Below are 12,059 nucleotides of genomic sequence, written 5' to 3'. Positions count from 1 at the left end.
AACCACAAGTACTGGGCTTCAGCATCACTGCAACTTATAATAAATCCAGTTGAGAGTAGTTAGCGCAATATTACCTGTACTCCTGTTTCAAGGCATTTATGAAAGGTGTACAGAAAGGACAAGATTAAGTAACAAGTCTGTGTCTTTTTGTTTAAAGCATGTGGAGACCCAGTATGAGTTGGAGACATTTGGCCACAAACCTTTTCAACTAGTTTCACTTACTCAGAAGGGTAAGACTTGCCTGGGGTATGCAACATCTTCCAGCAACTACAGAACTCAATCCTAAATATTAGTTGGACCCCTGCATTCTTCCTTTCCTTTGTGTGGAATCAAGATATTTAAGAAATGCTACAGAAAGCTTACGTTTTAATTGAAAGGCTGGCTTTACATAGTTGCTTTGAATAAAAACAGGGAATTAAAGAAGCTAATTGTCGTGCAATACTTCATCATAAATAAAATAGTGTCAGGGCAGTTATGTTCTGCACTTTCCACAAAGCTATACATAATACTTTTTGTATGCTTTTTCATTATATATTAAACTATTTGAGGTAGAATAAAGAAAACATACATAAGGAGTAATAATGTTCTCACAAGTTAGAAGAAAATATGGAAAAGGGTTTTTTTGGTAATAAAAATGATCCCTCATTTCATTTTTTGATTGTTAGCAACTATAACTAATGCCATAATTCCACACAGCATTTTCACTTCAATTTGACATTGGTTCAAAATTGAAGTGACTGTAAATTATCTTTAATCTTGTGAAAGTCATACATATAAAATAATAGTAATGAAAATAATAAAGTAAAAAATATCTCCATAAATCTTCATTACATGTAAATGAAATATGGAGTTGAAGTGTTAAATGCAGTTCTTAAACAGGCCTGTCTTAATTTTTAATTCTAGAGACTTACATGATATGGAAAAATGAGATAAAATGCGCATTTACTAGCAAGGAGCCTTCTTAATCATCATAGTAGTTACTATTGGCCAGACAAGTACTTATGAAGTATGGCATTGCTGTCGGCAAAACTATTTATCTGTATGACACTATATGTCACTTTTGAACTTCGACTTGACATCCATAAAATTACATTTTCATCAAACTGAAAGATCAAGCTTTCTGTGCTGACTCACTTGGGTCAACATTTTGCAAATGACTGGATTTACCACTTGAACCATAAACCCTTTGTGAATAATTTTGTGCATTGATGTTTGATAGCCTAGGGCACAGATCATAATTTCTGAGCTAAAGAAGAGGTGTCAAAGCAAAACGAATTTCTTTTCTGCATACCAGATTACTTATTCCAACGTGCTTTCTCATATGGTGGTTGTTAAATGTCTTACAAACTGTTAAATTACTTGAATTCCCAGACACTACAAACAAACTAATTCCCCTAAGACTTATTTTTAGTACCTTTACAGTAGTTCGAAAGGTCAGCTGCCCCAGTAGACTAAAAGCTTTTAATTGATAATAGGGTTTTTTTCCTAGTGGGAAGCTTTTAGCTGGATTTCCAGGTAGTGTTTACAAACTCAGCAGAGATATGAATTTAAGATGAGGTGCAAAACAGAAAAGCTGCTGTTTGTTTCAATTGACTGGAGTGATTAGTGGTGTTTCATCTGTCTCAGTACCTGCAGCTTAGAGATGGATGAGATGTAACACACAGCTGGATAGCTGATCTCAGAAGAGTGATAGCCCATCGTGCCCTACATGCCTTGGTTACATATCTGAAATGCTGGCTGGAAGTTTGCACAAAACTTTTATATTAAGAAGTTGTATCTAAGCAACCGCAAGTTTTATTCTTTTTGGATGTCAAAAGTTTTTCAGTAGAACAAAGTTGCACTGAAAAATGTCAGTTATCCAGGCCATCTGTAGTCTCACTCAAAACAAAATTGGTTACACAAGCTTTACCACAGCCCACGGGAAGATACCAGGTGACTGCCCAGGATTCCTTTAAAGTCTACACTGATTGGATGTTGGTAGAAGTTGCAGGATCCCTTGGGATCTAGTTTAGTCCAGAACATCTCCATGCCCACAGGCAAGCATGCCTTGTTGTTTTCTCCAGATGCTCTGTGAAATTAATATTCTAAGACTACCTCCATTAATATCTTTAAGGAGAGCTTCAAGTACTCTTTCATCAGATCCTGCAGGCAGTGTTTTATCCAAGAAACAGCAATGACTTCCAATATGTCATTTAGCGCTCGCTACCAAAGAACAGGTGTGGATTCTATTCTAACCACTAGCCCACTTTACTGGAATGTCATTGTGTATGACATGGTTTCTACACGAGCACGCCAAGAAAATGTTAAGCTCCAGCTTTTGTTTTCAGACATGCACAATCATCCATGTTCATATAGTGCTGTGTTTTGTATTTGTAGGTAGAATGGTGTTGATAACACACCAATGTTTTGGCTGCTGCTGAGCAGTGCTCACACAGCATCAAGGCTATTTCACCAGCCTCCATCCCCAAAGGCCAGTAGACTGGGGGTGGGCGAGAGGCTGGTAGGGGACACAGCCAGGACAGCTGACCCAAACCGGCCAAAGCAATGTTCCATACAATATGATGTCACACTTAGCAACATGATGTTTGTCTTCTAAAGCAATGACTACACATACAGAGGTCTTCCTTCCCAGGGAGTGGCTGGACAGCACGTGCTAATGGGAAATAGAGAAGAAATCTTCTTGTTTTCCTTTGCTTCCATGTACGGACTTTGCTTTTCTTTACTAAACTGCCTTTATCTCAACCCACAAGCTTTAATCTGTTTTTTTTCCCTGTGTTCTGCTGCAGAGGGGAGGGAGAGAGCAGCTAGGTAGGCACCTAGCGACCAGCCGAGGTTAAACCACCACAATTACATGTAAAATCACTTCTTTACTGCATTCTTGAAGATCGCTGGCAATACATTAGAGAACATACTATGTCTTCAGCAGGCATTTTGGACAGTTAATGAAGGCATAAAACTACCATTTCCCTTGTGTTTTTTATATGTCAGTGCAATGAAAATGAATAATGAGCTGCCAGGTCCACCTGTGAAGAGACACTTTGGAATTCAATAAACTTAGTTCCCACCTTATATAGGTGAATGAAACAAAAATAGTTGTCCATAGAGGTAACGCTAGGGACAAGTTGACTGAAAAGAAACCAACAAACCTCTTGAAAGTGAGGGAATTTATTTGGTTTATAAGCCTGGGTTTGATAAGTAAGTAGGAAAACTGATGAAATAGATTATGTACACAAATTTGTCTTCTGTGGCTTAGTACTATGTCAGGACACATGATTTGGAGACACTGTTACTCAAGACTTGGGCTCTGGTTCCCTTTTTCCCTCTCGACATACATGTTGCTGGATATCAAATACTCTCAGAGGGCAGAACTCAACCTCTATAATCCAAGATTTCAATCAGTGATTGACTCGTCCTCTGGATGAATACAAGGCATGCTACAGCTGTTCTTTAAAAAGGGGCAAAGTGCTCTTGCAGAATCCTTTTCGCACCCAGTCACAGCAAATACAGATGCCCTCCTCAGCCAAGGTGGTTTATAGACCTATCATTCTGCTTAGTTGTATAGGATGCTTTCTTCATCACTGATGTTCCTGTATCTCTGTCCTTAAAAGGTACCCACATCCCTAACACACTCGTATTGTCAAAAGTGTAGCCATCAGATCGAGGAATGTCAGTCTTTTTGTCACTTGGGAGACTGTATTGGGAGTGTTCTGTGCAGTTTTGTGTACCTTTGGGTTTATATTAATCATAATTATATTGTAAATAATATTATCATTTTAACTAGTAAGCATTTTGAACTTTACTATTCTTCTGAATCTCTCTCTCAGTCTCTTTCTCAGATAATACAGGATCCCTCTGTGTTGTCATGCAGAGGTTTAGCACAAGCCATTGGCACACACTCTTACAGCCTCACATCTAATCATATTCAAAGTTGAGGATTGCAGTTCTCATACCAATGAAGCTTTCTGGGAGGGCTTCATTTCTAGTACTTGTTATGTCAGGAACAGCAGAGCCCATATCATGTTGTTGCTTAAATTTTTTTCCCCACTTACTAGGAAATTCAGTTTTAACACTCAATTTGTTGCCCGGTCAATTAAACACTTATAGATTCTTAGCAAACTCTATGCTTTAATCTACAGTTTGAACCCAGATCATCATTTATTCACTGTGGTTTCTGCACTGATTTTCGCTTCCCTCTTCCCCTCGTTTGCTGCAGCTTCTTAAAAGATTGATCTTCAAGCCAACTACCTTTGCATGAAAGATTGTTTCTCACGATGAAAGCACACAGACATTGTTGACTGCTGTGCCTGATTGGAGCTAATCTGTTGTCTAGGTTATGACATATATCATCTGTACATGTTTTATATATGTAGTTTAGGTTATATGAGGATGATGGTTCCACCTGCTATTACCAACAGCAGTCATCATCATTAAAATAATAGAGTCTATTCAGTCTGTCAGCGGTAGTCTTTAAATTACTTTGTTTTGCAAATAAAGTACACTCAGTCTCTTAATACATCATTTAAGTGTTCTATAAACTAACAGCGCCTTGATTTATTTATTTTTATTTATTTTAGCTGCATCCTCAGAAACAGTTTCGTGTTTTCGTTAAAAAAAAAAAATGTAATCACCAGTTGCTTTGGGAGCAAGTTATTCTGTAAGATGCCTTCACATTAGTTGTTCCTTTCTCTAGGTACCTAACAAGGAGTATGAAATCACCAAACCTAGTGTGAGTTTTATCTCCTATTGGATGTCATAAAATTGCATGGTTTTGCTCACTGGTTACATTAATAACAGTTACATACCGTTGTAGGCTCCAATCATGGAAAATCCCGTCCTTTATTGGGTTATCAAAGATTTATTTTTACTTGTAGTGTTCAGCCTGGAGCTTGTGGATTCATATATTTTCCCCAGTATTTCTAAATTAAAATCTCATCACAGTTGTGCTTTCTTCTCCTCCTCAGTAAATAAGACATGAAGGAATCCTATGTCATCAGTGGGATTTAAGAAACTACAGAAACCTTCACAGTGGTAAGCTGAGGTGTGACTGTGAAGTGCTTTATGGAGCCACACAGCACCACTGCTTGTACCTACTAATGAAAGTCATTATTGCATTATAAATTCATTCTCAAGCTCACTGTATCCTAACTTGCCTATCTAGGTGATCTCTAAATAGCCATATTTACTAACTGGTACTGTTACGCTACCCATAGCTACATATTTGAGATCTTGACTGAAAGCTGAGATTTTTTGTTAGATGAAAAATGTTAAAATATGCATGGGAGGCAAAATCATTTAGACTCAAGACACGAAAAATTTCAGTGGACATTTCCACAGCTTCATTACATGGCAAACAAACTGGGATTTTGTCTGTTTATTTTATTTTGGGTTTTTTTTTTGGTCTGCAAAGAATGTTCCTGTCTTCCCATCGCTGTGAATGATCAAATCCCCTGGTCTGAACCTGTCAGAAGTTGCCTTGCCAGTGTCACAGCCTCTGCTCAGGCTAGACGGACGCCGTGAGCAGCCTGCACCCAGCTAGGGGCGACAGGGCAGGGAGCAGGACGTGGGGACCCCCACCCCAGGGATGTGTACATGACTTGGGGGTTGCACTCGCACTGCTTGCGGATCACTGGGAGCACTGGGGCACACTCAGACCTGGAGCACCCACCTCTCCCCCAGGAGGGGTGTGCAAGGGGGGAACCCGCTCTCCCGGGAGGGGATGTGCGTGTAACCCACGCTGCTGGGAAGGGTAACTGTGACTGTTCATTGGGATTAGAACGTTCTGGGATGTATTGTGGAAAGGTATGTAGAAATTCATAGATGCACGTTAACCTTTTTAAGCATCTAGTATTGTGGTTTACCTCTTGCACTGCAGTTTATCTGTTTATCTGCAAATGTTGATCTTGCTTACATGGTTCACTGATTGCCGGTTAATTACATATTTTTAATAAATCAATAAACCACTTCAATTCTGATTTGGTTTCAGCTGTGTGAACTGAGCAGTTTTTGCTTGAGGCAGCCATCTGGTGTTTGTGATTAGCAGGAGAGCTACATTCTGCTCCTTACTTACGTTAAAGAAACAAGTGGTTCCCAGTGAGGGCAGCAGCCGGACTCCTCGATACAGCTTTCCGCTCAGTTCTCATTTAAACTATTCATTACAGCAAGAGTTTGTAAAACTGCTGACTTGTTAGTAATCACTCCGAATTCATTGTTGTACTTCTACACCAAGAGGAGAAATAAGTTAAGCACAAATGCAGGCTATGAAGCTGAATAAACATAATTTTGGGGTCATTACATGCTTTTATACAAAGGAAGACACTTTCAGGAAAGTAATGAGGTCAAATCAGGTCGTATCCTCATATCCTGTGTAATACATACGTGTGTACTTAACTTCAAGATAACAACTCTGTGTTAATTCAGACAGGGAGTTTTCTTTCCTTTACAGTGTATGTGGCTGTTGTGCAAAAAACAAGTTTTTTAATATATGTAATATATATACATATAGTCCTGGGCTGTATTACTGTCTGCTGAACATAATGAATGATGCTGTTTTCTGTCATATTGAAAGAAAGCAGTGGTTATAAGCATAGACCTTTGATAGGTCTTTGATATTTTCAATAGGGGGACTCCTCCGGTAGCCGTGCACACCTTTTCTCTTAGATCCTCTGTCCAGATCATCCTGACTTGAACAAAATGAAATGAATGCTATAGCCAAGTGTCCCCTTTTTCGTTCTTTCGGGTGGTCTCCCTCCTGAATGACAGTTGTAAATAAATTAAGATATTAACCAAGATTCGCCTGTCATTTTCAGTATTCCCAAGCAGCATGAAATCTTTCCATTTGTTCATAATTTTTAGAAGAGTGCTTGCTGAGAAAGGCCAGGTCAGGACAAGGTCCCAAACATGCAGCTCTGCTGTTCTAGTTGCAAATCCCTGCTGGGTGCCCAGGCAGTGCTGGCAACGAAGCTGCCGGGCTGACAGCAGAGAGGGACCATAAGAGAAGGCAAAGAGGAGTAGAGAGACAGAAGGGATCGGGGAGAGCGTGAGAGAAGGGAAGGAAATGTGTTCTGGGCCTGGAATGAGAACCAAGCAGACAGGAGGAACGGGAGGCTGGAACAGGGCTTTTTTAAGGAGACAGGAACTGGGAACTGAATGTGGGGCCAAAATGAAACAAGCAGCACAAGGGAAACGGGGAACCAGAGTCACTGTGCAGCTGACGCTCTGACGTGGCAGAAAGTTACGAGCATTAACTGCATGCAAACGAACATACTAATCTAAAACAAGAAACCCAGAAAATAAAGAAAAATAACCAAGTATTTAGTCTGATCCTTAAGTCATTTGCTTCATATCATACAGGAACCCTGTAGCTGCCAGTGGAAAAATATCTGGTTCTGCAAGGCAGTATTCATCTGCCCTCCTCTGGCTACTCTTTCCAAAACTCTTTCTTTATTTGGTACATCTCTTCCAATTTTTCTAAAGATGAAACAAGAATATTTTAGAGAATAACTACATAATCCTCAGAGCTCCAGCCATCCAGCGCACCAGTTAAAGGAGCAACTGTGCAAAAAATTATTTGTGATCATGTAATAAAAGGCTGCATCCCAATGTGTATAATCTGCTGAGAAAATGAAGGTAACTGAGGAGTTTCATACCTTTTGAATCCTTCGCTTTGCAACCTAAATAATTTATTTTCTTGTTGGGAGGTTTCTTGTCTGAAGTTAAATGTAAGTGTTACCCAGAAGCTCCAAAGTCTTTACAACATAAAAGGACAACTGCTGGTACAAGGATGTAGTCAGGTACTGTATCACAAAACTAGAAGTCAAGCATATGCTGATAAACCTTTTTTCCCTACTTCTTAAGTATTGGCCAGCTGGCAGCTGTCAGGGCAGCTTTACAGGGCAATAGATGTCTTACCAGGGTTACTGCTGATAATGCAAAAAGGAGACAGCAGACGATACCTCAGAGGCACAAGTCACTAAATTGGGAGGGGCAAGGCAGGCAGAACAGGTTAACTAATAAAAAAAAAAAGGAATAAAATCCTAAAACAGTTTGCGACGGGCCTTGAGGGTGAGGACAAGGGCTTTGACCTTGATGTGGTGGAACAGGAAAAGCAAATGCATAATCACTCACACAGCATCTTAAGCATCTGTTCTGGTCTTCACACAGATACTCATACAGTCTGACAATTTGGTTAGCATTTCAATTAATAAAACATTTTATGAAGAATCAGTTGTACCTCTAAGTTCTCATTTTTTATGTAGGTTTTAATTACTTATTAAACACTTGCAGCTTTGCTTGGACTATAGATGCCGAAAAAATAATTTGGCCTTTCTGAAATGAATCATTAAAAAATATCTTTGCACAAAATTTCCTGTCAGATAGAAGCACGGGAACTACCCATTACTTCAATACAGTGTTAACATCCTGGGGTAGGTTGAATTTTCATTTTCCAAAGGTATTAGTTTTCCCAACTTAAGCGCACGTTTCCTTAAACTTCCCTTCAAAAATTGTTTGTGACATAAAAGGAGAAAATTTTCTTCAAGAATTATCCGACCATACTATTTCTTAGAACTAAATAGAGTTTCTTACCCACTGATGGTACCGTGCTGCTGTGCAGATGATAGGCACAGTGACAGTTCTCAGATAAGGAGATGGGCATGGCAGGCTTCCTACTAATCTCCAAAAAGCTTCCACCCAGGCTCTGCCTACACCAGCAGGTTCACAAAGGCTGAGTGTTTGTTATCAGCCAAAATGACTCCTCACAAATGTACCCAACACAACAGGACCTGTCTCCTAGCCACTGGTATGCCAGGGACTAATAGGTCACCCTTTGCTCCCAGGGATACTTCACTTCGCGAAACAAACTCAAAAGGCTTATTGAACAGAAAACTCACAAAGAGGGATAATGGCTACACGACTCAATACAGCTCTGAAATTTAATGGTCAAGCAGCTGTATCAACGTTGTGTTTCTGTAGTCTACCAGATTCTGACATTTTTATATCTATATTTAATAAAATATTTATTAACAACAGCATTGTATGGTGTAGTTCTTACAGCTAAAATCAGAACTTCAGGGAACATCACTACCATTTCACGGAAGCCTGTATGTCAGGTAAAATAGTCTGATAATTGCCTTTATCAGCAGCTGAGACCTTTGAACTTGACTTGACTTCCAATTGCTACTGGGATGGAACACATCACCAACACCTGTTTAAATGGACTACGTGCCTTTCTGTATAGCTGATATAAAAATGTTTGACACTTAGCAGTTTTATACTAAACTGCATTTTTTTAATTGAAGAAATTGATTGGAAGAGCCTAATGTTAGTGCTGGCAAGATCAGAGGTGCCCAATAATGACAAAGTACATGGCTGGCATCACCCTCAGTGTCCCCTGGCACACAGCAGCACATATGATGTGCCAGTGACCTGGCACACGTATAATGGCTTATTTTCATTGGGTACGGTGAGTAACACGCTGAGCTCGCAAAGTGAGTAGAGACCTATATACAAGAGGATTAGTACAAGCTTTTACAAATTAATGATTGTATATGCATGTGTGTACTGAAACAAATAAACACCTAGGCCGGGACAAAATAATGGGATCTTGGGAACAGATTTCTAGGGATAAAATAAAAAGTGTGCATGGTACAAAAGTCATCTTCTGATCTACATATAACACCGTAGTGATTTCTCATTTTACATGCAAATTCATTTTAAACGTTTAAGCATTGACACCCAACAATGAAACATTAAGGCAAAAGTGAGGTTCAGAAAATGCAACTTAGAAAAAAACCATTGGGTCTTCCATTTTTTTTGCTAAATAAATGTGTAGGGGAAACAGTTAATGAAATTTAGGCCAATATTTTGTCAAATGTATTCATTCCTTCTGTCTAATGTTTTTTAACTCACGTGTTGCTTTTGCGCCTAGAATATAGAAGTGCGCTATGGTTGATGCTGAATGGAACTGTGATAAAATGTCATTTTAGATTTTTTCATTGCTTGGATTGAGGATCCATATTTCTCAATAAACACAGTTAGATTCAAAGAGAACATATATTTCAGAAAATTTTCTCTTCAAAAATATTAATCTTCTGATTTTTCTAGTACCTGGTGTTCAGAAAAAAAAATATTCAAGAAATATCTAAGGCTGCACTATTCAGATATTGTTTCAGGCTTCACTTACAACAATTACCAATAACATTGTAATAAAATCTGTGGTTTTGGAATTAAAGTCTCTTTAATAATTTCAGAACAAACACACCATTAGTCTGGAAATGAAAAATGAGTCCCTTAGAGTAAAGAATACCACCATCCTTGATGCTAAACCAAGAGTGGAAAGGGTTGAGGAAATGAGGAACAGTAATAGTTTTAATATTTTAGCATGCTGTCATTTCATTTAGTGAGTATATAGAAGCATTTTGTACCTTCTTTATTGTGATCAATCCAGCTTTTACAGTGATTCTGTTACGGTCATCAACATTTCTATTCCTTTCCACTGCAAAAATGCAGAGCATGCTTTATTTCTTTTATAAATATCAACGGACACAATATAACTTTTCAGGAAATAATCTGATCACATTTGTTTGCTGTAAATCACAGTAGTAACCTCAGGGGTATATTTTCTTAGCGACAAACACAGAGAAATTAAAGGACAACTTATTCTTTTGTACAATATATTGAGAAAAGCTTTCCTTCCAGCTCAATAAAAATGATGTATACTGATATCTTACCTTGTAATTAAACCAAAGAAACAAACATAATTGTACAAATCTTATAAACCACATCACTGTTTATCTCAGATGTTTTATCTTCTCTTTGTTTCTCTGTTGAGTTTTTTCCTTAATGATTAGATTTTTATTAACTATCATTTCTCATTAATGTGTTATGCAAAATTATGTTTTGAGCACATCAGGGTTGTTTTCTTTTGATGTTTTTATTACACTGTTTTCTTCCTGCGTAGATAGATTAAATTTTTTACACAAAGATAACTCCAAATTCAGATGACTGCCAAAATGGATGAATAATGTTCAATAGCTATATTAATTAAAGTTTGCCTCTCACTTCATACATTATCTGTAGCAGGCTGCAAAATGTATGTAAATGTATTTAAAACATACATTTATTTTGAACTATACACCCAGTTTCTCTGAATTATTTTTGTATGTGATTCATTTGTAAATAGCTTGTTAAAAATATTATAAAACCAGGAAATTTTGATTGGTACCACCCACATGGCATATTTCTGGTTTTGATTTGATTAATTTTACTTCTGCATTTGGTTTTCCAATGCAAATGCACTCTTTCTTCATTCAAAAATTATTTTCTATAAATCATTTCCACTAAATTAGAGACAAAATTTATTGAGCAGTATACATATATGTAATACATTTAGCATGACTGTGTTGTAGAATATCCATGAGCAGATTATGTTTCCTAAATCTTATTCATTACTGAAAAAAATTTAATTTTGATGGCTTATAAATCTATGGGTTTCCTGTAAAGCTTTCCCCGTGGTTGTTTAAATAGCAAATAGAAAAATGAGTGTCTATTGACCAGGAAAGTAGATGTGCTTTCCAGCACACCATGTAATCCTGGAGTTTATCTTAATTTTCACCTGGTTTGTCCGCACAAGTACCTTTCCCATTGAAACCAAGATACAGAAGAGAAAGAACAGCGTTGACTCAGGGCTGGACTGTGCACGAAAGTCAAGAGTTAGAAAAGCCTGCTGGGTTAGACGTGATCTATACTGCTTAGTTATAATTGCTCAAGGTAACGCTGTTGGGTTTTTAAATTTTCTTGCATAAGCACGCAATACTTCTGGTGTGGATACTCATGTTTTGAAAACAGTGTGCACTTCGTAAATGTAAAGTTAAATTTACACAGTGACTTGCAGGTATAAATTCAAACAGTCAAATATTCAGGGCAAGTGAGTAAGGTGAAGGATGAGTATAGATAAAACATATCCATTTAAAAAGTTTATTACTAATATGTGCTGAGTTTTGTTACGTGATAATGCCTGTGAATCTCAGGAAATCCTCTAATATCATGTGAGGATTTTCATC

Source organism: Larus michahellis, chromosome 1 (genome assembly GCF_964199755.1).
Source record: "Larus michahellis chromosome 1, bLarMic1.1, whole genome shotgun sequence".
NCBI classification, from domain to species: domain Eukaryota; kingdom Metazoa; phylum Chordata; class Aves; order Charadriiformes; family Laridae; genus Larus; species Larus michahellis.
Note: the sequence above shows the minus strand (reverse complement) of the source record.